The sequence below is a fragment of the Oryzias latipes genome, chromosome 7 (assembly GCF_002234675.1).
Source record: "Oryzias latipes chromosome 7, ASM223467v1".
Taxonomy (NCBI): Eukaryota; Metazoa; Chordata; class Actinopteri; order Beloniformes; family Adrianichthyidae; genus Oryzias; species Oryzias latipes.
The window spans coordinates 25,708,014-25,735,524 of NC_019865.2; the positions used below are offsets into that span (position 1 = coordinate 25,708,014).

The 27,511-nt window shown below is 39.6% G+C and overlaps 1 protein-coding gene across 1 annotated transcript in view; it reads right to left on the reverse strand.

Moving 5' to 3' along the window:
• pkig (cAMP-dependent protein kinase inhibitor gamma) overlaps positions 1–25,138 on the reverse strand; it is a 38,457-nt gene extending 13,319 nt beyond the window's left edge. Inside the window, exon 1 of the transcript XR_002290584.2 lies at positions 24,877–25,138. The gene's annotated coding sequence lies outside the window, so the exon portion shown is untranslated. The remainder of the gene's footprint in view (positions 1–24,876) is intronic.
• Between the last annotated feature and the right edge of the window lie 2,373 nt (positions 25,139–27,511).

Consider the following 27,511-nt stretch of genomic DNA (forward strand, 5'->3'; position numbering starts at 1 on the left):
TACTTAGCTGCTCCATCAACTGCGCTTTCCCATTAGCTGACGAAATTATTTATCAAGTAGTCATTTCAGCTTAAGTGTGGATAGCTTTGCTTTTCCGATAAATGGCCAATGAACTTTTCTCCATCTGGCTGCACATTCTAACAAGGGATCAGAGGGCGAGAGCAGCACGGACGTTAAAGAAACACGAGTCCATGTGGACACAAGAAACATATACAAGATGAATATAAGAGAGAATTTGTACAGTTTGTCATTTTTGTTGACATGAACTAAACGGGAAGGTGTATTGCCTATAAATAACCATGTGCTATATTTACACTGTATGTGTGGTGCCCTCTTTCATTTCTAAACTTTTACATGGGATGTTACCTGCAAAACCAAACCTTATTTTCCCAGAATTTATGTACGAAAAATGTATTAATGGTCTATTAAATATCATTTCAAAAGCACACAAAAACATAGATCTTGCAAAAATGCTTGTTAATCAAACAAATACACACGCATAACGCCTGAACTTTGAATCGGAAGTTAGCTAATTGATTATGAGAAACTAATGGGCATTATGTAGCGGTGGGAAATCTTCAACTTCAGACTCTACATAAAGGATCTGTATATGTAGAGTTGTTTGCAAGAAGAGATATATGGATAGTATCAAAATACCCAGGCTGATGGGAAAAGGAATAAGATGGAGTGGAAAATTAAACTGTGTTTCCTCTTTCTGCAGAGGGTTGGACTGAGAAAGAGACAGCTGAGAAAGTAATCAGCAAAGCAGACTTGGCATAAATGTTCATTGTGATGAACCGAAGAAGTCACGTGACTAGAAAAAAAATCTGCAAATTTGTGAAACCGTGAATATTGAAACATGAAAAAGTGGGGGACCACCCTAAATCACTAAGTAGAGTGACCCCTCCCCTCGCATTCCAAACGGGAAGTACCCGTTGGCTCCAAGAAGCCAAAATCCCATAGACTTCTATTGCGAAATAAACAGCTATTGCTCAGTCAATCCTGTATCGCGGAAAAACGCAGACAGAATTGGCTGAATTTAGCTGGAGCCAAAGGTAAGGCATTTTCTATAGGTGACATCACACCTGCTTTGTGCAGTGAAATAGCGTCTATGCTTACTACACAACCTTAGTAATTAACGTGGGTGTAAAGATTAATGCCTTAATCGAGGAATCAATTCATATTTTTATGAAAAAATTGACCAAATTGACCAATAACATCGTTTCAATATGAAATAGATTGATTATAATCTATCTTGGAAAATACCATTTGGATTGAGACATGGTAGGATTATTTTAGTTTAGCGAAAAAATGACCAGGTGCATCACAGCGGACAACACACACGTGATGTCAGTAAAAACTGATCAGTTCATCATTCCAGTCTAATGTGTGGAAACACTTTGAATTTAGCAAAGACGTGACCATTCAGTGTGCTAGAATGTTCTAATAATGTTCCTATTGGATTATTTTAATGTCTTGACTAATTTTGTTGTGGAAACCAAAGACTACGTAAACAAATCCCTACAGTCTTAGTTCAAAGGAAAACAAAAGTAGAAGCTGTCGGCGATTAAGTGCTTAAACCTCAAAACTAAAATAGCTACTTATAGATTTAGCTGTAGACATTTTATTATCTTGGATCAGATCTATCCATCCTGATGCAGTATCATATAGATATAATCGGCTGCAGAACACTTGTGCTGCATGAGATTTATAAAAGACAAAAAAGTGGGTCACAGATTACCCCTGAGCAAAATGACTCGTAGCCCTCTGACCTAGTTTGTAACTTTACAAGCATGATACAACACAATCTGTTGTTGGGTCTTTGATGCAATTTCAAATGTTTTGCAGTCCACATCATCTGTGAAGAACATTTGCAAGGACATATAACAGAGACTGATGTCTCTTCATCGTTAATAAAGAGCATTGCTGAATGTGATGTGTGGGTACTCTTGATTATTCCATGAATGCGTTTAAAAGTAGAAACATTTCTTCAATCTGTTTATTGACATGTTTTAATTTGTGTTTGTGTCTTGGAATACAAGCAGCAAAATCTTTGCTTTACATTCATATTACTTAAGTGCTGTCCTGTGACAGCAATAAAAACTTATTCATAAACAATGTTTCCAAAGATGTTAATTATATGTGTTAAAAGAAAAACTATATAGTATAGTTATAGTATAGTTACTAATAAGTAATGGTACTTCTCATCCTGAATTTGTGGTCTTTAATGTTTGGGACCCCTTTGTCTGATGCAGGTTTTGCATTTTAAAAATGTTGACAAACCATTAAAACATTTAAAGTACTTAACATTAGCATTAAATGGGACAACTTTTTTTTTAGATAAAACAACTATAAGAAATATAACTGCTATCATTATTTAGCCAATTTAAATGTGATCACAATTCGTTAATATGTGTTGAAAAATAAATTGTGTCCAGTTCATAAGATTTGCATATGATTCGTTCTAAAAAAAGAAAAAAAATGAAAAGTGAAATAAAACCCATGAATCCAAAATGTATTTTTCTCATCTACATCTTACATGTTGGATGTCTTGTTAACATATTTTAATAAGTTATGAAAACATTTTTACAGTTGTAACCATTCATTCCTGTTGGGAACACTCTGAAAGTTAAACTTAAACGTCTTTCACTCTGGTACAGTGTCAAAAGTAATGCAGGCTATTCAAACTATATTCTTTCTTTAGGAAATAAAACATTATTATGATATAAAAGAACTCACAAAATTCCACTATTGTTTGACCTCTGAATTCCATGTTTTGCATTGCGGCAGCCAATTACCCACTTCTCAATGCACGCTCCATCATATTTTGGTTTGAATAACAGTTACAAAATACCATTTTTTGTAACCAGTTGGTTGTAAAATAGAACATTTAAAGAACCTTCAATAAGGCTTAAAGCATAAACTCACCTTGTGAATCGGAATTAGTAATATTAATCCTTAGAGACTAATAGGCCAATATATACATTTTAACTTTTATGTAAAACAGATTTTTTGAGTTCTTGAAAAAACAAAAAAGATGTGGATGTATTGCATTTATTATTTTAGGGTTTAAAAGTAATTATGAGTGAAGCAGCTATAGTTAAAGCAGAGATAGTTTTTAGGAATTATAATGGCATCTTAAAGAGTGTTTCCCCTTTGTACACATCAATCCCTCCACCATTTGGTACAGCTCAGTTACATCACATTCTATGTGAACCTTTCTTGGTTGGGCAGATCTACTTCCTGGAGGCACCACTGGTTGCCTGGACACATCGCCGGGATGACAACGGCCCAGGAAGCCTTCCAAATATTGACTCAGGCCACGTTCACATCTAACATTCATCAACTGCGCCAGTCAATTTCAGAAATGTTTCTTTAAGCAAGTATGACACAACCAACAAACCAGGGAGTCTGTCAGGACTTTCAGCTCCTTCACAGGAAACTCGCCTGACAAAGGAGCAGAGGAAAGAAATCCATCATAACTCCTGCTCTCTCTTAGCTTGATAAAAGCAGACCACCAATCAGTTTGACAGAAACATGGAACCCAAAATCAGCCACACACACACACACAGAACATCACACACACACTTTGCTAATCCACTAAATCCTCTCCTCGCTTAAACAGATGGCAGCGACGCCAAATAAACAACATTGAAAAGGCAGATAATACTTTTACAAGAGAAAACAGACACTTTTGTTAGAGCAGGTCACTTGGCAACAGCTGGGTCGAACAACACAAGATCCAGTTAGAGCATTATTGTGTTGCTATGAGTACAGAACCACACAAACACACCAAGCTCAAGTGACAATGTTCAGCAGCAGCAGCAGCAACAGGCTACTTTATGGCAGGCATAAGGTGCAGCACTGGCCTGTTTTCTCATCTGTGTTTCTCAGACACTAAATAAGTTAGAATTGATTCAATTATCACTGTAATAGAGACGAGTGGGAGGACTGTCAGACACATGAGACAGTCAGACTTCAGGCAGAAGGGAATCCCCTGTTTTGAACGCATGTGTGCCGGTTGGTGTTTTTGTGTGTTGGATGGGAGTGACCGATTATAAACAACAAACCATGATTCACGTCTGAGTCAGGAGCAGGTGCTTCAACCAGACGTGGGGAAAAATAAAAAACTGCCATTACTCGCCAAAAGACCACACACACACAATCTTGTGTGCGTTTCAAACGGTCTTGTCATTCCAAAGCCGTCTCACAAACAGCAAACTCACAAAAGCAAATGTGTGAAGGTAGCCAGACTTTTACAATGACTTCAAAAGACAAACACTTTCCTGAGAGTTAAACAAGTAAAAGACGAATGCGCGACAACTAAGACATTTCTCTAAGGCGCCCTTACGTTTATCTAACACGGCAAAATGATTAACGTTTGTGTAGAGCAGGTATTTGGAATTTAGCAGGTTACGGAAACAGTCAGATTATAAATCAGCGTTTAAGTCATAAACATTTAGATCTCAGTGACTTTGCTATTTGTAAATGTAGAGCTCTGACAAATGAAAGTGAAAAGGAGTAGGTTTCAGGGACACCGTTACAGAGGTTGGTGTAGTTTTAACACTTTGGATTGTCTCTTTTTCTTATGACTTTCAGCTTTTTCTCACAGAACTGGAAAGTTTTTACTGTACTTTTTACAGTTTGAGTTTCTTCAGAAGATGTAGAGGATTCAGAGCCCTTCCGGCAATGTTTCAAAAGTCTTTTCTAGCACATCAATTCCAGCGTTAGTACCTCACAATCAACTGTTTTTTTAAGCAGCTCATAGAGTAGTATTTTTTAAAAACAGTTCATACACTACCTGTTTTTTGTTCATGCAGACGATACAACCTATTGATGCTTCCAAGGAGTTATGTCATTGGTTGCCTTGGCAACCAATAACACAACCTTCTGATCTCTTACTTATAGATAACAAATGGAAAGATGGACATTATAAAGACATTGATGGACAATTCCTAACCCCAACGGCTTTATGAAGTTAACAGAAGACAATGGCCACATGAAAAGATAGACTCAAAGCATCACATGTGAGTATTGTAAAATTATGACTCAAAGTCGAGTCACTAAAACAGAACCATGTGGGGAATTCAACATTTTTGTTTGTTTTGCTGTTTTGATCAGGTTGAGCTGTATCTACTAGTCGTAAAAAATAATTATATTACAGTTTTTTTTTTATTTTTTCAGATTTGTTTTAATGACATTTAAAAGCTTAGAAACCAAAAGAAAATGAAGTGATTTGAAGCATTTTTGTTTTTTTTTTTTGCACAAGCCACTGGATTTGATCAACTTCTAGCTTCATGTTATCTCTCAACTCCCACAAGGCTTTGGGATTCATGCAGTTTGATTTCTATCTTTGTATTTCAGAGGGTGGACAGTGATGTGAGCTGGATAACTGCTGTGCTGTTCTGTGATTTTCCTCTCCCTTTCCTAGCCCGTCTATTCTAATTCTACTGCAATGTTGCCTATTTCTATTTCCGTCCACACATTTAACAACATGAGATCTTGGCAGGAAGCAGGTGGTTTGTTTGCCTGCTCGTTTTGTGCCCCATCTTTTCTCAGGCTATCTGTAAAAACGCTGGAGGCAGATCAGCACAGAAGGAGCAGGAGGGGAAAGGGAAGATGGTTGATGTAGACAGAGAAAAGATGGTCAGAGTGTAGATGGAAAAATGACACAGATGAGAACAAGAAGAAGATAGGAGGGGGGGGGGGTCTTAGGGAAAGAATGCATGAAAGTTTATTGTCCTTGCTAAATTTAGAAGAAGTTCTTCCCTGGATCCACTGTTTGTATTACTTTATTGCTTGGCCAAAAAAACAAATTTGTCCTCCTCAACTTCTGTTTGGAATGGAAGATTGGATTTTTTCTTGACCTTTTTCCTTGTGTACCTCCTGTTACTGTAACGTTTTCTCTACTGACTTAACAGAAGACAAACCATGTTTTTTGTTAATTTTCTTTCTATAAAGCAAGCCCTTAAAACCATTAACTTTGGATAAACACTTTTGTTTTAATTGCCTAACACTAAATCAATGACAATTTTTCACTAAAACATTCAGGACAGCTTCCAATCTTCCCTCAAGTGAATGTGTTAGCAGCTTTTCTCAAGATCAAAGCAATGTTCAAAGAAACTGTGAGAAAATATAACATCTCAGACTCTACAAGCTTCCGTTTCTGTACATTCTACAACCATAATGTAGATATCTCAGCCTTAATTTAAATATTTGGCCATAACGCTGCTTTTGGTGAATATTTTAGCACCAGTTAGGTCAATTTTGTACTTTTGTCAGTGTCAGAGGCCGTCAAATGCTGTGGTCACATACTGGGGCGGGGACAGAATGATGAAAACAAAAGAGAATCAACAGAGGGGCTCTGTGAAAAACACAAGACAACTCTGGGCACCGCAGATTTTGACTGGGCAAACTGTTTCACTGCAGTATGACATTTAAGCATCTCTATTAAAAACAAAAAATTATAGAAGAATGACAAAACCAAGTAGCATTTGAGCAGAACACATCACAGCTGGCTGGCAGGGGAGCAAAGATAATTGGAGCTTGTTTTCCAGTCATAAGATCTCAACACCTGCAGTATAGGTTTGGTTGTGCTCTGCTGATAACTTGATTGGATAATTTAAGCAGACATCTGTTGTTCAGATTTGAAAGACTTTGGGACCAGTGAGCAAGTATAGATGACCCTGCTTTGTTACAGGCCCCAGTTTGGTTTGTCAACATCCTTCTGTGAGACTGTCAGCATTTTTTCATTAGAAAAAAGTTTATTCTAAATGTTATGTACATTTGTTTGGCAACTAACTAGTGTGTAATAGTACAAGCTGTAAAGGGGTAGCACTTTAATTCTCTGGATTTTGTGGATTCTGTTTATCCCTTGTGCTATCCTAGGCACTTTAATGTTGGGAGTTGGGTCATCTAGACCCACTGGACAGTGCTCTGACCCTTTTTTCTTCAATGATTTGTGATCTTCACTGGTGTCCATGGATTACATGAAATCTTTCCACCTTGATCCACCTTTGTCATGGTAGGGAGAACACGTCAATGGAAGGGTGGGGTCATAGATGGTTGCAGTCTACAATGGATTTGTCTTGCTAGTAAAAAAGGCTTTTGCATTGAAGTCATAGTTCATAGCTCAGCCTTGATAAGCTCAGTTTGGAGTTAAGTCAGACTACAATGTTAACATCATTCCTAAAGTGTTATGTTGAAGATTACAGTCATAAAACATTTGCACATCATTGTGCAAACATACTGAGAGTTAGGCTGGCATTTTTATTTAACCAACTGAAGGATCAGGTTTGAAGTCGTCAGTTCAACAGCCAACACTTGGCTGAAACAGAGCGACAAGAGGATGAAGCAAATTGATGGTGGGTATAAAAATAAAAGCAAGTGTTGCAGTAACCCAATCAAGGTCAAAAGACCTGATTTCATTAAGACATTGTACTGGAATTTGGGGATATATTTGGTTTAAAATAACCCACAGCCTAACGTGCCATAAAGCTCTTGGAAAGTTTTCCAAAGAGTCGCTTTAAATGTTTTTAGTTAAATAAGTGATAGTGTAATGTAAAGTCTTCTGTTCAATCTTGAAGATTTTTTGTAAAAGGGCAATTTCATTGAGAGTGTTGAACTTTTTAAACCTCTACAACATCAAGTTTTGAATCTGTTTAAAAAAATTATTTATAGGGCAAACTGATCGTGTTTGTTCAAACTCAAGTCTTGTAACTGATATCAGGTCTCTTTCGATTGGTCAACTTAAATACTAGGACTGTAACCCAACCCCACAACTATGGGATGCTTGTCTTTAAATTGTTTAATTATTCAGAGGGAATTGACTCGCTCACAAACAAAGATAACTGGGGTGTATTAGTTAAGTCTGGAAGCAAACTTATACTCCACAAACTGCATCCACTGCTGTCCAGTAAAAACATGACTTTTAGGAAAGAAAAAAAAAACCTTTGATTAAAAAAACAATCTTGATAAATCCAAAAATATTTTAATAGCTTATCATTTTTCACTATTTGAATGCTGAGACAACCTGTGCTAGCTTCTGTACAGCTCTATAGGTATAGAGTAATGAATCTCTTGAAACCTGGAGACATGTCTGTGAAAGATGTGCCTAATAAAACGAGGTCCTCTCGGGGGGGGGTTACGGGGTTACAGGAGTTTTTACTTGTGATTGGTTCCATTTAAAAACTTCACTACAAAAGCATTAACATGAGGATTTTTTTTCTTTGTATTTCAATATTATTTATGATAGCACAACTCATAAAGCTTTAGTGTTGAAATAGGGTGTTCTTTTCTTTTTACATGACCACAGCTCAATTCTGCTGCACCATCACATTTTTCTCCCACAAGTCTGGGAGGACGTGGGCATCATGTGACTCAATATGGTTTTGGTTGACAGCAATACAAAGCACATATGTGTCACACCCTGTGAGCGAATAGGGATGAAAAAAAAAACGCGGCCTGCAGGGCGTTCTCTTTTAGCTGTGATGAAATAGCCATAAGGTTGTATATCTAGAACAAACTCCTGCAGGGCCTCTGATGTGCAGCACACCAATTGAATTGAGACATGATATACTTCTTATTTGAATGTTTCAGCAATATAAAGTACCACTATTTTAAGTTTTAAAGGGAAATTTAGTACAAGTGGGACAGTCCATTTGTCCCAAACAAAATAATGCAAAGATGTCTGTATTCTTTTTTTAGGTATATATATATTTGACAAGTTGTAAAAAATGTAGTTGTTTTCCAGCAGATCCCATTGTGATCCATTGGGTGCATTTATCCTGAGCTTTTGTGTTCATTTGATGGAATACAAAAGCTCCAGATAAATGCACCAACACTCAAAGATGTGGCTAAAATGTTTAACTTGTTTAACCGCTTCACACAATACAGGCCGAGAGGAGGTTGACATCTCATTAATTACAAGACAGTGGAAAGCAACACTGCAGACGCTTCAACTGCAGTAGCATTTTTGTGATTGAAAATAGACACTACAACCAACTGTTGACAGAAAACGAGATTTTCAATTTGAAGAAAAGGAGGCAATGTCACATGATCAACCATAAAACAAGATCATCTTATAATATATGACACTGGTTCAATTAACTTCCATCTCCCAGGGCTGCAACGGTCTATATAAATTGTGAATAGCTTTTGCAGTAATTTCCCTTTCAAGATAGGCACTAATTTATGCAGCTCCATCTAAAACCATTCTTGATTTCATTTATTAGTCAGGAAGTGCAAGAAATAAGGGATAACTTCATGAGGGGGTTGGCGACCTATAAAATGAAGTTGAGACTGGTTGGAGATAGAATCGTGAAGTTGACAGTTTAGGTGAAAGAGAATGATCAGATATTCCTGCAACATTTAGATAACTTCCACTTCCAAGCAAATTTTGGTTCCAATTTTAACTGGAATTTGTTCAACATCCAACACAAGTTTAGAGTATTTTCAGGTAAAAACTGTTGCATCTTTTCTTGCAACTTATTTTCGTCTCAAATGAGTTGTGAGCCATCATAACAGTAGAAAGAGTTTCAAAGTTTAACTTTTAAAAATTCTGATTCTGATGTAGGTTTTTTTTTTGTAAAGGCAGAGTTCATTCCGTTTTTTCCCTTTTGGGATCACGGGGCTGCCGGAGCCTATCCTGGCCACTTGTGGGCGAAGGCAGGGGGCATCCTGGACAGGTCACTCTCACACTCACACCTATGGACAATTTAGATTAACCAATTAACCTATGAAGCATGTTTTTTGATGGTGGGAGGAAGCCGGAGACCCTGGAGAAAACCCACGCATGCAGGGGGAGAACATGCAAACTCCACACAGAAAGGTCCCCCATTGGTGTTCTGGTTCTGTTTCAAGTCCCCAGCTGGGACTTGAACTGGGGGCCTTCTTGCTGTGAGGCAAGAGCGCTAACCACTGCACCACCGTACAGCCTAAAGGCAGAGTTGGACTGGTATAATGTTGTCATCATTTATAAGCCCTCCACTGTGATTTAGAAGAAGAAAGTTTTCTAAAACACAAGAACTTTTTAAAGGCGTTCAATCAAAAGGACTGATGGACAATGAGACTCTGACTTCTAATTACACAGCAGAATTAATGATGTCCTTTTTACCCTCCAGGAATTTTCTGTCTCATTGCTTTGACGGCTCAGTGACATTACATAGCACTGAGTTCAAATGGGCCGCTCCTTTTAAAATAATTAAAGTAAATTTCCATTTTTTTATGACGATACTCTCATCCAATCATGATTCAATGACTTTCTAGGTCTAAAAAGAGGACATGTCATCTTTACTTCTGCACCAGTTCACATCGGTGAGAATCCATTTATATAATGAAGCTTGATTAAACATTCTTTTCGCAAACAGATTTAAAAATGAGTTAGTTCAAAAGTTTAATCTGTTTTGTGAAACTGATTTATATATAGTAGATCCATCATTGCAAAAAGGAAAAACCGGTAAAGCCTTTAAATCTACTCATCGTCACTTATCTAAGACTGGGGCTGTGATGGTGCCAGTCTGACTAGAGCCTCTCAGGCCTCTCAGGCCTCCCCTACCAGCTTTTGTTGAGGAACAATGCGTTTGCCTCGTTCAGCTGAGAGATCTGATCTCTGCTTTTACTCTGGTTTTAGCAGTTTCCATGTCACCAACACCTGAAAGTAGAAGCTGTCTGAAACTGTTCTGACAAACTAATCAAACATCTGGCATTTATTTCTTGTGGAAAGCAGCACTTTCTCAATAAAAGAGCTGGTTCTAAGAGCAGCAGATGAGGAACCCAGCTTCACCACAGCTCTGGGTTTCATAAAGGTTATGCATGTAGTTCTCTTCCACTCCTACCAGCCACAAATAATACAGTGAGGACAACTGAACTCTATCCCAGCACAAACGCCTGTTTACTGTGGCAAAGGAGGGAGTGACACTCGAACCAAAATCTATCTTGAGTGTGGCATCCAGTCCCTCAGGGACTAATTATATGTATTTTGATCTGTTTCAGAGAATAATGGTTGTGGTTATGCGTGTTTTCGTGGTGTTTACAATATAGTGATATTCTAGGAGATAAAAGAATATGTTCAGCGCTACTCCAAAACAGCCATTTCCCTTGCAGCAGGGACTTCGGTGACTCTTCATGAAGAAGGGGTTTATAGTTGCTGAAGCCACTGCCTTCAAATCTTACAGCCACAACTGGTTCACCCTAGACTAAAAAGGACGCAAGTCTCCACTGTGAATATACAGACTCCCTTTTGACTGCATGTGGGAGATTTAGCGGTAGCACATCACACTAGATGAGTCTTTACATTCCTGCTGAGGTGCTAGAAGAAACAAGACTGTGAAAAGAATGTACCTGTCAACGTGGTGCCAATAGCTTCCTTTAGCTCTTCTAAGAAGTGAGATTTATGGCATTCATCTCCCAACCGTTAAGAGTCACTTTCATTGCTTCTTTAACACAATTTTTTGGCAGCTGTGCCTTATTTTAGAAAGAGGGAAAAAGTCTAAAATCCTACAGCCTGCCCACTGCCAACGTGACAACAGGCAGTGTCAGAGAGTAGCTGTTGAACAAGAGCAGCCTCAACAGTGCCACATATTTCCCTTGGGAGCTGATTCAGAAAGTAACAAGTGTTAAACTTGAACTGATTCATTAGTGTCCCAGAAACATAATTCTAAGAGAAATATTCTGGTACTGAACTGTCCCACGGCAAAACACGTGCTTTGCTCCAAGCAGGCGGAGATGCGCCACTCTAGTCGTGAAATTTTTTATGCCATTCATAAGGTTTCTTGCTAAAAAAGAAGAAATTGTAAAGGTCATGATTGGTGCTCTATACAATTGTTTTATTTGTAGAGCTCAGCTGCTGCTTGGATGCCTCCATTCCATCACATCTTGTATTTCCATATCTGCAGGGAGCTCCTGTTACCGATGTGGCAGCCCTGTCAGGGCGAGAGTTTTCTCCAGGAGGCAGACTTCTACTCAGACAGTGTGTGGGACTCCACCTGATAACCCCCTCCAACTTTGAGAGGCATCTTGATTATAGTTTACATGAGTTCTGTTTCTTTCTGTGCTTATTATTTTGTTTTTTGCAAACGACGTTTTAGCTGCTTTTGTTTACGACCGCCTTACGCTGCTGTCTATTGGACTTTCGCTGATCGGGAAAGATACCTCTTCTTCCTGCGCCGGCGTTCTTCGTTCCCTGCATCTGGCGCCTCCAGCCGGTGTCCTGACTGAGGGCCTACCGGTGCCACGCGGATCTCGGTGGAGGAGGAGAGGGAAAAGAGCTGGCGTCCAGGTAAAGATCAGGCTGCGATGGAAGCGAGGAGTGTCTTGTAGACGGCGACGAGCGTTCCTGGTCAGCTGTCATCTGTCGACTTCCACCGACCCAGATGCTTTTCCCGAGTCCCTGCTTGGACACCCAGGGTCTGGATTTCTGAGGCCGTGCTACCTGAGGACCGTTCATCCAAGCTCTTCTTCGACATGGTCGCCTCTCCCTGTGGTTTCCGGATTCTCGGACTGCCTGGGTTCTAACCCTCAGCTCCTGCGGCCCCTGACGCGGGTCGCTGACAACTTGCGCAGGGCTCCCTCCCCTCTGAGCATGGCGCTCCTCAACGCCCGATCCGTGGCTAACAAATCGTTTCTGCTAAACGATCTTATCGACTCCAGGAACGTGGATCTTATGTTTCTGACTGAAACTTGGCAGCGGAATTCCGACCATTCGTCCCTCATTGAACTCTGCCCGGCCGGTTACTCCTTCATCGGACGGCCTCGGCCATCGGGTCGTGGAGGGGGAGTCGCCGCGGTCTTTCGGAATCGCCTCCTATGCCGCTCGGTGAGCGCTGTTCAGTTTTCTTCATTCGAGCTCCAGGTGATCAAAGTCGGGAATAAGTACCCCCTTCACTGTGCCGTTGTCTACCGTCCACCTGGATCAAATGGTGTGTTTTTACAGGAGTTCAGCGACTTTCTTTCTTCCACTATGAAGCTGTCTAACCTGATCATAGTTGGTGATTTTAACATGCATATTAATGATGACTCTGATCTATTTGCCAGTGGTTTTATCAGCCTAATGGACTCCTTTAACTTTATTCAGCATGTGTTTGGGCCCACACATGTTAAAGGTGGCACACTCGATCTTGTTTTTAGCTTGGGTGTGCATATTGATTTTATTTTTTCTGAGGACATTTTTATTTCTGACCATCATTGCATTTTTTTTAACTTATCTTTTTCTGTATCACTTTCGCCTGTACGCAGAGAAGTCAGCTCTCGCATCCTTAACTCCTCCACAGCTGAGGTCTTTTCTAATGCTTTTAACCTGGTCCTTTCTCCGTGTACTGATGTTAATACTTTATTATGTAACTTTAACCGTTATTGTCTTTCCATCTTGGATGAAGTCTGTCCTGTTAAAACTAGACTGGCTCCTGTCACTAAGGTTTCCCCTTGGTTTAACAATACTATTCGCCGTCTGAAACAATTATGCAGAAAAGTTGAACGTTTATGGAAAAGAACTCACCTAAATGTTCATCTCCTTCATCTTAAGGATCTTTTAGTTTCTTTTAACAATGCTGTTAGAGATGCGAGGGCTGCATATTTCACTAATCTCATTTCCAAAAGCAGAGGTAATCCTAAAGTGCTGTTCAACACTATTAGTGATATTGTTATGCCCAGTCCACCTGCCGTTCCCATCCATTCAAATGATGATTGTGAAAAGTTTTTATCATTTTTTATTGAAAAGGTCAGATCTGTGAGAAGCTCTCTGTGTCACACAGCTGGTCCTGGCCCTGGTTCTTTTCCTGGTCCGCCTCGTCCTGTGATTTTAGACACTTTCTCACCTGTTTCCCTCCCTGAGCTAGTCAGATTAGTTGGCACAATGAAGTCATCCTCTTGCTCCCTCGACACGTTGCCAACTTCTCTGCTCAAAGATCTCTTCCAGTCCATTGGTCCCTGTGTCCTGTCAATAATGAACTCGTCTCTGCTGTCTGGTCAAGTCCCTGAGCACTTTAAGGAAGCTGTTGTACTTCCTCTACTTAAAAAACCTGGGCTTGACCCCTCCCTCTTGAGCAGTTTTAGACCCATTTCTAACCTTCCTTTCATGTCTAAAATTTTAGAAAAGGTTGTTGCCAAACAACTTACAGCTGCTCTCGACAGTCATGGGATATTTGATCATTTTCGGTCAGGTTTTCGCAGAGCTCACTCCACTGAAACAGCCCTTCTCAGAGTCACTAATGACATCCTGATGCAGGGTGATGCAGGAAAATGCTCTGTGTTACTGTTATTGGACCTGACCGCAGCCTTTGACACTGTGGACCATTACATCCTCTTGGACAGGCTGAAAAACTGGGTTGGGGTCTCCGGATCAGCCTTAAACTGGTTTTCATCATATTTGACTGGCAGATCTTTCTCTGTTGTCTTCTCCAAGTTTAAGTCTTCTTCTGCTCCTCTCACTTCTGGTGTGCCCCAAGGCTCAGTTTTGGGACCTTTATTGTTTATTTTATATCTGCTGCCTTTACAGCATATTTTAAGTTCTTTTAATGACATTTCTTATCACTTTTATGCTGACGATATTCAGCTTTATGTGTCTTTTAAACCCCAGGATGTTTTTAAAATACAGACTTTACAAAAGTGTCTGGACTCAGTTAAGAGCTGGATGAATCACAACTTTCTCCAACTCAATGAAGCCAAAACTGAGGTCCTAGTTTGTGCTCCTGACAGTTGTCTCCCCAAGATAATCCATGAGCTCGGCTCACTTGCTTCTTTTATCAAGCCCTCTGTCAGGAACCTAGGTGTAACTTTAGACCCGGTTTTATCCCTGGACTCCCATGTCGGGTCACTCGTTCGCTCTTGTTTTTATCATCTAAAAAACATTGCAAAATTGAGTCCAGTTGTGTCCCGTTCTGAGATGGAGATGCTCATTCACAGTTTTATATCCTCCCGTCTCGACTATTGCAACTCCATCTTCACATGTTTAAGTAAAAAATCTCTAGAACGGCTCCAGATTGTCCAGAACGCTGCTGCTAGGCTTTTAACCAAGTCATCCAAGTTCTCACACATCACCCCGTTGTTAATGCAGCTGCACTGGCTCCCCATTCACTACAGAGTGCATTTTAAAATCCTGGTCTTAACATACAGAGCTCTTAATGACCAAGCACCAGTCTACATAAAAGACCTGGTGCAGCCATACACTCCCAGCAGGTCACTGAGGTCATGTGACCAGGGTCTGCGGGCTGTTAAGAGAACCCGTTTAAAGACTAAAGGAGACAGAGCCTTTGCCACGGTGGCCCCATCCCTCTGGAACTCTCTTCCTCTCAGCCTCAGATCTGTGGACTCAGTGTTTTCTTTTAAAAAGCAGCTAAAAACATATCTTTTTAAAATAGCTTTTTCTTAATTTCTTTTTAACATGTGTTTTTACTGTGTTTTACTGTTGTTTTATCGTGTTGTACTGTGAAGCACTTTGTGATTTTTATCTGGAAAGGTGCTATACAAATAAAGTTTATTATTATTATATTATTATTATAAATCAAAGAGCCAAATAATTTCAAGAAATATGACACGGGGATTCATCACTTTCTCTGGATGTCTGACGTAACCTGAATAACAGCAGAGTTCTGACCTGCAGACAACTTGACCTCAACTTTCACCGCAGCTGATATTAGCTGAAGAAGGATATGGACCTGAATCTAATGTCTGCAGACATAACATCGAAGAGAACTATAAACTCTGTTTTGAACCCAGGAGATCAGCTGTTATCAGTAAAAGAAGAAATACCAACCTTGGACAATCGACAGTTATGGACCCTTTTTACTCTTCCCCTACAGCATTTCTTTATTATAAATTTTTTTTTTTTTTAAATAAAAATAAAATAAAAATACAAAAAAATATTAAAAAAAAAGTAAAACAAATGATTAATCACTTATTGAAAATTGTTAAATTGATTGACTTTTGATGATATTACTTCACTAGCTCCTAAAATTGATAAATTGATTCAAAAATCTTTCCTAATGTAGCATAACTTTGCACATGTTTTTAACTTTTGATACTTGATGAAATTTTGCTATGAAAATTCCTGAAACAGTGTTGTGTCTATTTTACTGATATAGTATTATGTTTTAAAGCATATGAATGACTTTTAAAAGTAACATAATTTGCATATATTTCAGATGCTGCATTTGCCATGTTGATTTCTAAAATAGTTATTTTTGACGTAGTACTTAAGTAATTCATCTTTGGCATGTGCTTTATTGATACCTTATGATTGTTAATTCTGTCTGATAAAACCTAGGAACCGGATATTGATATATCATGTAATAAAATGGTTATAGTATAACGGGGTGGGATTATATAAGTTCGCTTCTTTCCACTCCCTTTCAAGCAATATTTATTAATTATGTCTAATTATCCTAAGTTTGATTAGTTACTGTATGAATGTATAACTGATGATTATATTGTTTTTGTGTATTATTTCTATTTGATTGCTTGAAATAAACCATTTCAAATCAAATCAAAAAATAATGAAAGTAGCACGCAATTATGATACGTGTGATACTGTTGTACAGCGTCCTAAAGCTGGCTAGTCGTTAGTAAGGTTTACGTACTGGTCACTTACTGACTTCCTGCAAATTTCGCACACATGGGGTGTGCAGGTAATATATGAGTGCCCATAGGACATATACATCCCACACAAACTAAATTCTGATTGTATGGGTTTACCATGTTGTCTGAGATCGTACAATTTTGTGCGGGCCACCGTGTAGGTTTGCCCATTTTTATTAACTCACTCAAATACTAACTCACAGAATTGGGTAAAAATTGGAATAAAAACCAATATAAGTAGCTCAATCTCCAATATTGAGGAATTTTCCTTTACATTACACTCTGCAAGTAATTTTTCTGACTGATGGCAGATTTGTCACCGTATCCTGTGATGGATCACATGACCTTAACCACCGCATCACATGACATTAACCAGGTATGCCATTTTGTAATGTGCAGCCGGCAGCCCCCAGCCCTGACTAAACACGCTTAAAAAAAAAATACTACTGCTGGAATGTTAAACTAAAGACAAACCTCCCTGCAAAAACAGACTGTCAGAATATTGCAGTTTTCAGAGAGTCTTACAGAGCTGAAACACCATAAACCATTTTTCACTCTTACAACAGATAAAACAAGTTTACTTTTCCCTCAAAAACAAGCAGATGTTTGAATCATGCATGTAAAAAAAAGTTACTCTGAAGGGAAAAGCCAACCAAAGATCCCTTCTTTTATAACTCGTAAAGTGTCAGAAAAAGTTGGAATTTTGGTCTCACTCAGTGGTTTATATGTGACGCCATGACAATTACCTGTTTGCAATTGTGGAGATAGTGGCTTTTTTAGCTTTACAAAGGACCTGTTAAGTATCACTGTCACGCACAGATGTGTCGGGGGCTGGGGGTGTTGCTGAGTGCAAGAACGATGCTTGAGGAAAAATTTGAGGAGGTCGAAAATACATGTTGTTGAGCAGCTCCAAAAGGCAAGTTACACCATTTCTTTTTTGCAAAGCTTGTCTTTAAATTAGGATCATGCCAAATATTGTTTATTGAATCACCAATTATTTCCAATGTATTGTCCAGAGTTTCTTGTAAAAACAGACCAATGGACCGAGAAGAGATCCAGAACCCATTCCATCACAATCATGGTCCATACGTTCCTGGCTGGAAGATTGTGAACCACAGTCTGGCCATGAGGGACAAACTGGATGTCAGAACTCACTAAAATATTAGAAGACCATCAAAAAGCAAAATTCCCTTTTGCCGTTTATAAATTTAACCTTTGTTGATTTTTAATATCAATTTCATTTTCATAGAACCTAAAGCTTTTTGGTAAAACAGTCCCATTGATTGTTGCAGCATTAAGATTTTCAGATTCTTTTTTTTTTCTCTAATTTTTTATGTTATTTTTTGTTTTGTTTTTTAAGTAAACTTGGCATCCTGCAAGGACATTGTCTTTGTCACAGACTAGGGTTGAAGTATGGTCACAGCTTTCAAAGGTTATACCAGACTTTATTGCTCTCGGCCCAACATAAACATGAATCTAAAACCTGTTTGACCATTTGAATTTAAAGATGTTCCCAACATCAACCAGTTCAGGCAGGCAAAGACCCTCGTCATACACTTCCAAAGAGCTGGGCAGACATTTTACATGTCAATAACTTGCATTTGAAAACATGTCAAATAATAATCTAATAAATTTACTGCTCAACATTTCGTATTGTGATGTAAAAATTACAAATGGCATCAGGCTGATGAACTTTATTCAAGAAACTGAGACAAGAATACTAGATTTGCAATTCTCTGGTCTATAAGAGATGATCTGCCGTCTGGAAAGCTTCAGGAGATCCTCATTTAGCAAAATAAGCTTTGTTTATTCCACAATAAATCAATCCAGAACTTCTAAATCAACATAATTTAACCTTTGCTGAGGCTACTGTCATGGTTTTAGTTTGTTATGTCTTGTTTTTCGTTTTAGTTCTTGTTCTGTCTTGTTTGGTTCTGTTTCCTGTTTTATTTTGAAAGGTTTCCTGTCTATTCTTGTTTATTGAGTTTTACTTCCTTTGGTCCCCATCTGCCCTGATCATGTTCACCTGTGTCTTGTCTGCCCTGTCTGTATTTACGTCTTGTCTCTGCCTTCCTCCTGTGCTGGTCCATTAACTCTGTCTTGGTGTTCATGTCTTGCTGTCTAGTTCCTTGTTCCTCGCCACTCTCTCGTTTCATGTTCCTCGCCACATCAAGTAAGTTTTGTTTTGTTCTGAAAACCTGCTCTGCAGCGCTTTGTGTTCGGTTTTGTTTATTAAAACCACTAGTCCCTGATCCTCGTGCCTCCGCCTCTGCATCTGGGTCCTTCCGGCTCTCGAGCCAACCCCACACCGTGACAGCTACCTGTCCGCTAACCAGACAGTCTATCTCTCTCTGGTTCAAACTACTGAGGTAAAAATCAACTGGAATACGAAAATCAAGATAAATTTAGTATTTGAGACGAATAATGTATTCCTCTTTTAATTAACGGTTTATGGGTCTTTAAAAAAAAAAGATGTTGAGTTAATGTTTCTTCCTGCCCTTTAGCTGAAGGAAAACCTGTCAAATGAAAACTCAAAATTACAAAAGAACAAAAATTCTTAATGGTTTACAAACAGCCTTTTTTATTTCATGATATGCTTGCCCCAGTGGTCACAGAAGTACACAAGACCTTTGCAAGTTGTGTGCAGATGGAGGAAGATCTGAAAGAAATTAACATGGGGAGGCCACCAAGTGCTTTGGTACATGACAGAGGATAACCACTGAGTCCCAGTTGCCTTTTAGCTTTTGGCAAGAAACGTCCAGAGCACTTGCACCAGTTGCCAGAAAGATGCTGGCAATCCCAGCAACAAGCCCTTCATGAGGGGGCAGTTTCAGTACTGTTGGGAGACCGACTGAAGTGTGGTGTCCTGTACTTAGTCCTGAAAGTGTCGGCTCTCTTTCATTTTTGCACACATTTGTGCTGATGTAAGATGGTTTTAACAGTACTGTTGTATTATTCAGGTTTGTTACATATTGAATAACACAGTTGTGGTAACGGCTTGTAAAGAATAAATGACAAATTCTGCAAATAAAAGTCTAAATTGGATTTATTTAGCGTTTTCTTCAGGATCTTCACAACCAAAGGAAAAAAACTGAGTGAGAATTCATTTCTTGGGATTTCAATGTGATGAAGTTATTTTTTTCTTGGTTTCTGTGATTGGCACTGAAGGATTTGTGGCTTGTGAAAGCAAAAGAGATCTATTCGCGCTGACATTCTCCACCTAATATAGCCAGAGTGAATCAATACAAAATACAAACAAATTGACAGTTTAGTTACTCTCTTGGTTGGAAGTGAACCAGGAGAGTATTGATAAAAACTGTGAAGGAATTCAGTGGATTACTTGTTTTTTATAGTTTACTTCATACCAAAAGTGCGCAAAATTCAAAACTATCACCTTATGCAAACATTTGGGCCGTGCATCAGCTATGATGCACAGACACCAAAGTTTCACCTGTGGCGTGATCACTCATACGGTGGTGAATACAACATCCACCATGAGCTCGTTTGTCTTAAATCAACCGGCAACAAGTTTTGTTAAATAAGAATGTGCAACTATTTTTAGCTTTTCCAAAATTCAGACGAGGGTCATTGATTGCACTTTAATTTTGTTTACTTTTTCCTTTTTTGAGATAAGACAAAGAAGGAAATAAAACAGAAAAACAATGTGAAGCTATTTCTGATCCCACCTTTGTGGATATTCTTGAATAAGTTTTTAAGTGCAAAATATCTTAAAATAGAAATGTTGCAGTTTTTTTTCCCCTGTTCCTTAGAAACAGTAAAACCAACCCACTAGTTACACTTGTCTTTTTTTACTTCTTACATACCTCTGCTTCTCTTTTCTATCTATCTTTCTTTTTTGTTTTGTTTATCTAGTTTAAATTCTAACTACAAGGCTAAATTCTGTCGGCTCAGGGTTGTAAAATTCCCTTGCAAATGCTTAAAATACAAGAAAGCACAACCGTGACTGCTACATAGATTTACGACAAATCAATAAACACTCAGAACTGAGCACAAAAAAACAACTCAATCACTAAAAATGTTGGAATACTCTAACATTTGTCAAACTGCTTCAGCGTAGAGGCTTCTTCCAGTTTCCAAAACACTGATTTTAGCTTTCCAGTGTGAGTGGCCATCAAAATCATTTAGCTTAAATTTCTGCTGACAAGTAGAACCCAAGCATGAATTTTGGTTGCAGATGGCTGCCTAGAAAATAGCACATGAAGCAAAAAACCTCAGTTTACACACCACAGCAAACAGGCTTCAAAGGAAATTGCACTTCCAAACTTGTAATTGTAGCTGGAACCACTGCAAGAGGAGTTCAGAACACCAGAAGGATGCTTCCATCTGTCACAGCAGACAGTTATAGGGCCGGGGTGATGGCATTCGTTTTCTCCTTATGTGGGAGTCAGAAAGCCAAAGTCAGAGATGCACATACCCTCAATGCAGAAGAAGGGCAGATGAACAAAGTATGTACACATCAAACCCGAACGGAGCGATGAGCTCAGATTTTACGTTGTGGTCCCCGTTGCCGTCTTTGGGCAGGTGGCTGACTGTGGACAAAATCTAACAAGGCATCTGAACTAATTCCAAGAACGGATTTCTATATTTAGCTAAAGGCAAGCTTCAGATTCTCTCATATAAGGACATACTTCTCCAACTAGGAAGCTCAAAACTGTGTGAACACAAAAGTCTTCTGAGTGCAGGGAGAAAAGGGTCTGAGGTGTAATCGAGTTACCGTCAGCAGACTTCAGCCGAAGCAGAAATGACTTCTGTGCATGATGGCATTAGCAGAGAATAGTCAGTGAGAGCGTTTGGTCATGCAGCTCCGCAGATAATCATAGCTGCCCTTGGATGACCTGATTACTCATGATCAAACTGCTTCATGAAAAAGACAAAGAAAACACAGCACCAAAGATTACAAGACGTCTAAACACACCAAAGCCTCTAAGGACAAGCCTTTATAATCATGGCCGCACGAAAGCTTGTGATGAAGATGGCAGCAGCCCTTCCTCCTTTTTTTCTTGTTTTGAAGCAGCAAACGTGTCTGATTCAGAGCAGGGGAGGCTCTGCAGCAGGTCAACAGGGCATGTGTGACTGTTCTGGCTGCTCTCCAAACTGTTTTGACAGATCACAGACCATGTTTGGTAAGATGGTACAAAGAGACTGGAGGAGGCAGGGCTTCTCCACAGAAAGCCACAGCGGATAGAAGACGAGGACAGACCGATCAGGCGGATAAAAATACTATTTGCACTTATAGATCTGCCTCTGATTGAAAGCTCTGTGCTTTACAGGCAGACTTCAACTAGAACCTGTTTTCAGAGCTTGTGGGGTTTATGTCTACAGATTCATTTTATAGGTTTTGTTTATGGCAGTAGTTTGTGTAATCTAGATTACATCTAGAGCAGCGATAGGTAACTCCAGGCCTCAAGGGCCGTACTGCTGTATGTTTTCCAACATACTGGCATGTTCTAATTGGCTGGACACACCTGAACCAGGTAATCAGTCCTGATTGGGGCTTGGGTATCTGGTAATCATGCAGACACTGTGGCACTCGATGCCTGAAGTTGCCTATCTCTGATCAGAATAGGAAAATAGGAAGCAGCCATTAATAATTCAGAAAACAAGGGATAGATTCAATAGGTTTGTCCTTTTAGACACCCCCTTCTCCCACCTCTTTTTGGTCATCAGTTGTCAGTAAAAAATGTTTTTTTAATACGTTTCATTTACATGCGTCTTTAAAGACCCACTCCGATGCAAATTGTGCTTTGGTGATTTTAATATGTTCTTGTGGCATTTAAAGCAAATTAAGTTAAAATTGAATTTCTGAGTATTTCTTGATTCAATGTAAACCAAGAGCAGACAAAGAAACAGGAAAAATAAGGGGAGTGGGTCTTTAAATGTTTTTTTTTCATTCAGGATTTTTACGGCGTACAATGAATCAGTCAATTGAAGAAAATGTAAACGCTCAGTTAGGAAAAGCCCTTTTTTACCTTTTAACATGCTCTGTTTTCTTTGTTTTGCATGATAGAATTAAAATATCTTCATGAGCTGAACTATTTCTTCGAATAGATTTGTTATTAACTTTATTTACAAAGAAAAATCTGAACAAGTTTGAAGCTTAAGCTCTAAAAAGTCTCGGCTTTTGATTGACAGTGTATTTTACAGCAGACGTTATCTAAAGTAGCAGTGCCCAAGCTTCCCATTTTCCAGATCTCTCTGCGCCGCTTGCTGCTGATTAGTCGACTCATGTTCCTCCTTCTGACTGACTGAACACACCTGACACAGGTAATCAGCAGCAAGAAAGGCAGGGACAGCCGGAAAACGCAGACAGGATGGAAGATCTTGGGGACCAGAGCTGGGCAGCCCTGATCTAAAGCAATAAAAACCAAAAAATGAGATAAATGCCAAGTCATGCTGTTACACAGCTTGATAAACTGGACTTGTCTTTACATGCTGGAGCCTGTCTTTGTTTACAACACCGACCTGAGAACTGGGATACTTTTCACCAGAGCTTTTAACATGGTGTGTATGGGGGGGGGGGGGGGGGGGGGGGGGGGGGTCATAAGAGCAGGAAGTACCTAGATTAACTAGTAAACTTTAAAGATATGAAAAAAGTTTAAATTTAAGGTGATGTGAGTTTAGTCCATAAGGTCATAAGTCTTACAAAGATCTGAGGAGCTTAGGAAAAATCTCCTTTGTGAGATGAAAGTCATTTAATGTTAAACCAAAAAGACTAAGGCTATGATTTATTTTAGTTTAAATTGTATTTTTCTGTTCTCAGAGCTTTACGTATTTCTAACAAGTTTGTAAATAATATTCTTAAAGACCCACCTTATTAAGAATGTTGTTGTTGGGGTTTTAACATGTTCTTGTGTCATTTTTCTGACAATGGAGGCCATATAATAAAAAAAATTAAGATCCAAATTGCATTTCTAAGTGTTTTTACTCTAATCATAGTTACTCAGTAGCAGGAAAAAAAAACATAAAAAGATCGTATTTGTGACATCAAAAATACACTGAGTGGCCCACAGGCTCCCTGCTAATGGATCCACTCATAGATCTATGTTCATTTTTTGTTTTCCTCGACTGAGCTGGAATCTGGATCTAAACTGAACTGCTGGATGGCTCTATTTTTCATCACCATTTCTGTTGCACCACTAATGTTAGGCTGGGGGGGGGGGGTGAGGGGCTGTAAGATAACAGGAAAGAGGGTGTAAACAGAGAGCTCTCAGTTATGGGTGATGGGATTGCTTTATGCCAACAGCCCTACCCACAACTCAGAGGGAACTACTGCCACTCTGCAGAAACTATGTTCTAGAAAACGACAGTATTTTTGTTTGTTTTTTTTGGCCGGAAACAGCATAATCATAATTGAAAGACCACTGGGAACACTTTACTTTACCTTTAGATCAAAAGATGGTCGGAGCGGGACTTTAAAATATGCACAAAGAAATGCCAAACAAATGAAACCACTTTGGGGATTAGGCTTAGTAAAAATAAAAGACTGAAACTCCACTCTACAACTGTGATGTGAGACCACAACCACATGAAAGTGAGCATCAACCTGCATGAAGATCCGCTGGTTTCCTTTTCATCACACGCTGAAGCAAACCACTGCTGGCAGCCAGGAGGCCACAGGATGTGAACGGGTCAGGCAGCTGGCACTGACCCAGCAGCGCACACACACAGAGCAGGGGGTGTGTCCCCCAATCTGCTCCACACCAGCCTGCTGCTGTGTCACCTCCATCCATCCATCAGTTTCAGGTTTCACTCCAGTGTAGAAAAACTGGACTGGCGTGTTCCTTCTTAGCGCTGCTGCCATGTTTATTTGAACAGAAACGGCGAGTGGGTCAGTTTACGGCAGAGGGGGAGAGGCCATGGAGAAAAAAGGAGAGTTGATGAGGGATGAAGGTGTTGATGAGAGAGAGACCAGGCAAACGCATCCGCAGCAGCAGCAACCATGGCAGCAGTGAGTGTGGGAGGAAGGACGCGCGTGGCCGTGAATGTGCGTGGCCGGTTACATGTCTGCCACACTCCGGGAACACGTAAATCGTGTTTACTCAACGTTTAATTCAACCTAAAATAAGCCAGAGTTGCATTAAGCCGCTTGAGCGGCGCGGATGGAGATGCGTTCATTGTCTGTGGCACTGGCTGGGAAAAATGCCTTATTAAAATGAGAAAGAAGCGCCCGCTTCGTGACTCTGCGGCTCTAAGCCCCCCGTATTTAAAAATAAATACAATTAAATAACATGACCCACCATTTTATCCCACCACGACCAGAAGCGCGAACGCTAAAACGGCACTAACCTTGATGGGGTCGCCTCCTGTTCTCCACTTGTTACAATAGAAATTGAACACCATGGATCCCTGCTTTAAGTTCCCGGCAGTCAGAGGAAGCTGCAGCACGTCGAACTCGACCAGAACCGCAGCGGGAGGTTCGGAATCAAAGCAGGGACCCCTCGTTCGGGAGCCTGCTCGGAAGCCGTCTGCGAACAACGGGGAGAGCCAGTGTCTACAAAACAGCTGTTTTCCAAAATGGAGTTTGCTGTGTGTGGACCAATCAGAGCGCGCTCGTGGGGGCTCCCGATCCTCCCCGCGTGCTCAACATGAGACGCACGCGGCGCAATTCTTTGTCGGCTTTTATGCCAGCTTTGCTGCGCACGTGAAGGGCCTTCTTTATCATCAAAGCGCGCGGGGAATCTCTGCGCAACAGCAGAGAGGGTTCCGCAAGGAGACAGATGGCCCCTACCTGACGGTTACCTGCGCTGCTGCCGCCTATTAAACTTACAAACAGAACCAGAATTTATCGATTTAGTACTACAAGTTTATTTACTCCAAAAGTGATTTAGTATATTTAAAGTTGACTTCTATTATAGACTTAAAGTGTTCCAATTTAGTCTGAAGAAGTTTTCAGTTAGTATACCTCCTACACTACTCATACAAGATCTATACTTGCTATTTTAATTTTCCATTAGGGGTCCGTATCTGTGTGCAGCTCTGCCATATATTGAACTGTCCAGGGCAGGGGTCTGCAACCTCCAGCTCTTTGGCTTTGAAGGAAAGCATTGAAGATTTGAAGAAATAAAGGGTATTTACCCAGACCATGGTATAAATAATGGTTATTTTGTTTCAAGACTATAGTCTATCATGCTTAGATTTCTAGCATGTCAGATAAATGAGCTAAAGGCTTAATCTACTGTCTCTGCTGCACTTGTGGACCTAGAACATTTTATATTATTTTGGGGGTAGAAGTCTTTGGTAGGGTGACAAATGAGAGCATAGTGGAAGGCCACGCATATCTCAAACAGTTTTATTATTGTTATCGTCATTAAAAAGACATTCTTTTATCTGGGGTGCTAGTGCCTAAAGAACTCATGAAAAAGACAGTCTCTTAGCTGTGTGTGTGGGGTGGCCCTGTAGCCCTGCTTCTGCTCAGCTGTTTCAAATACACCAAAAGCAGATATTATTCTCATCTTCTGCACAACAGTAGCTGCTGTTCAAAGGCACAACTCTTACACAGTTGCACATATTTATAGGTTTAAAAAAGGGATTCTATTCCAATGTTGTCATGCTTACATACGATAGTAAAAGTAGAACAAAAGATGATGGAAAATGTGATGTTTGACCCGACTTTATTGCATTTTAAGTATTTGTAAATCCGCAGCAGGAGCATCTTATTTGACACAGGGTGGGTTTTATTTTGAAAGGAACTTCAATGTGCTGCTGCGTGTGAAAAAAATGTATTTTTCTGAATGGTAAAGTGGGACTTGGCAGCTCTCAATGGGTTTTGTTCAATAAGAAACTGAACAATATAGATCTTTTAGCATTAAAGGACGCAGAATCCAGCTCCAGGGGGCTCCTTTCTTTAGCAGCAACCCCTGGGACAGGACAAAGCAAAGATGGATGGATGGATGGAACACTCCATTGATGAAGCCTATCAAAGCTGCTCCAGTGGTTTTAAGATCTGGAGACAGTGGAGACCAGGCAAGCACAGAGACTTCACTGTTAAGCATAGGAAGTTCTGTTGTTATATAACTCTGAGCCTGTTTCTATGCACACTAAAAATACATATTTATTATGTTTCATTTTATTTTATTATTTTAACATAAAAAAATCAGAGAAAAACAATATTTTAATGTATTTAACCAATAAGCAAATAAAAGTCACATTTTGGTATTTTTTTATTGAGGAAGTTTTCCATGTAAATACCCAGTAACCATAGAAACAACAGACTTTTGTCAAAAGTGGAAAGAGTAAGGACTTAAATCAATTTTGCACAAGATAGCAAACAAAAATCAGTGTGGTTAAAAAGATCCATGACTGTCACTTTAAAGAAGAACAGAAAGCTGCAGAGCTAAAGGAAAATCTATTGTAATCTTGAGCAATTCCACATACTTGCACAGTGCAGAGTTACAAACTCTGTCCTGCTTTTCCTGCTGCCAATCAAAATGAGTGTTTCTAATTGAAATGTCAAGAAAAAAAGGAACTGACCTAATTCTTTTAATTAAAAATATACAATCATTGGGATTAAAATAACTAGCTTATAAAGGTTGGTGGTAACACTCCCTGCATCTCGTTTTTCTGCATGAATACAGGTGAAAGCCGAGATGAATTTTTTTGTTTTGTTTGGTGCGGCTGTCATTTAGGCATTGCACCACATCTGGAGCATTTTATTGAGCTGTTGTCACATTTTGATGTGAGAAAGCCATTTGATATATGACTCTTTTGTGCTTTCTCACTGTTTGTCTTCATTCATGGTGCCTTCATAGATGTTTATGCTGCTTAAATCCACTGTGCGCTTCAGCGATTGTCCTCCAGTTCCATCCCTTCTAAATGCTGAAGAGTCCTTGAGCAAAACAGAGAACTCCCACGCTGCTCTCATTATGCTCATCAACATGTGGCCGAAGAGCAGCATGAATCTGCAAGAAGAAACACTGCATGC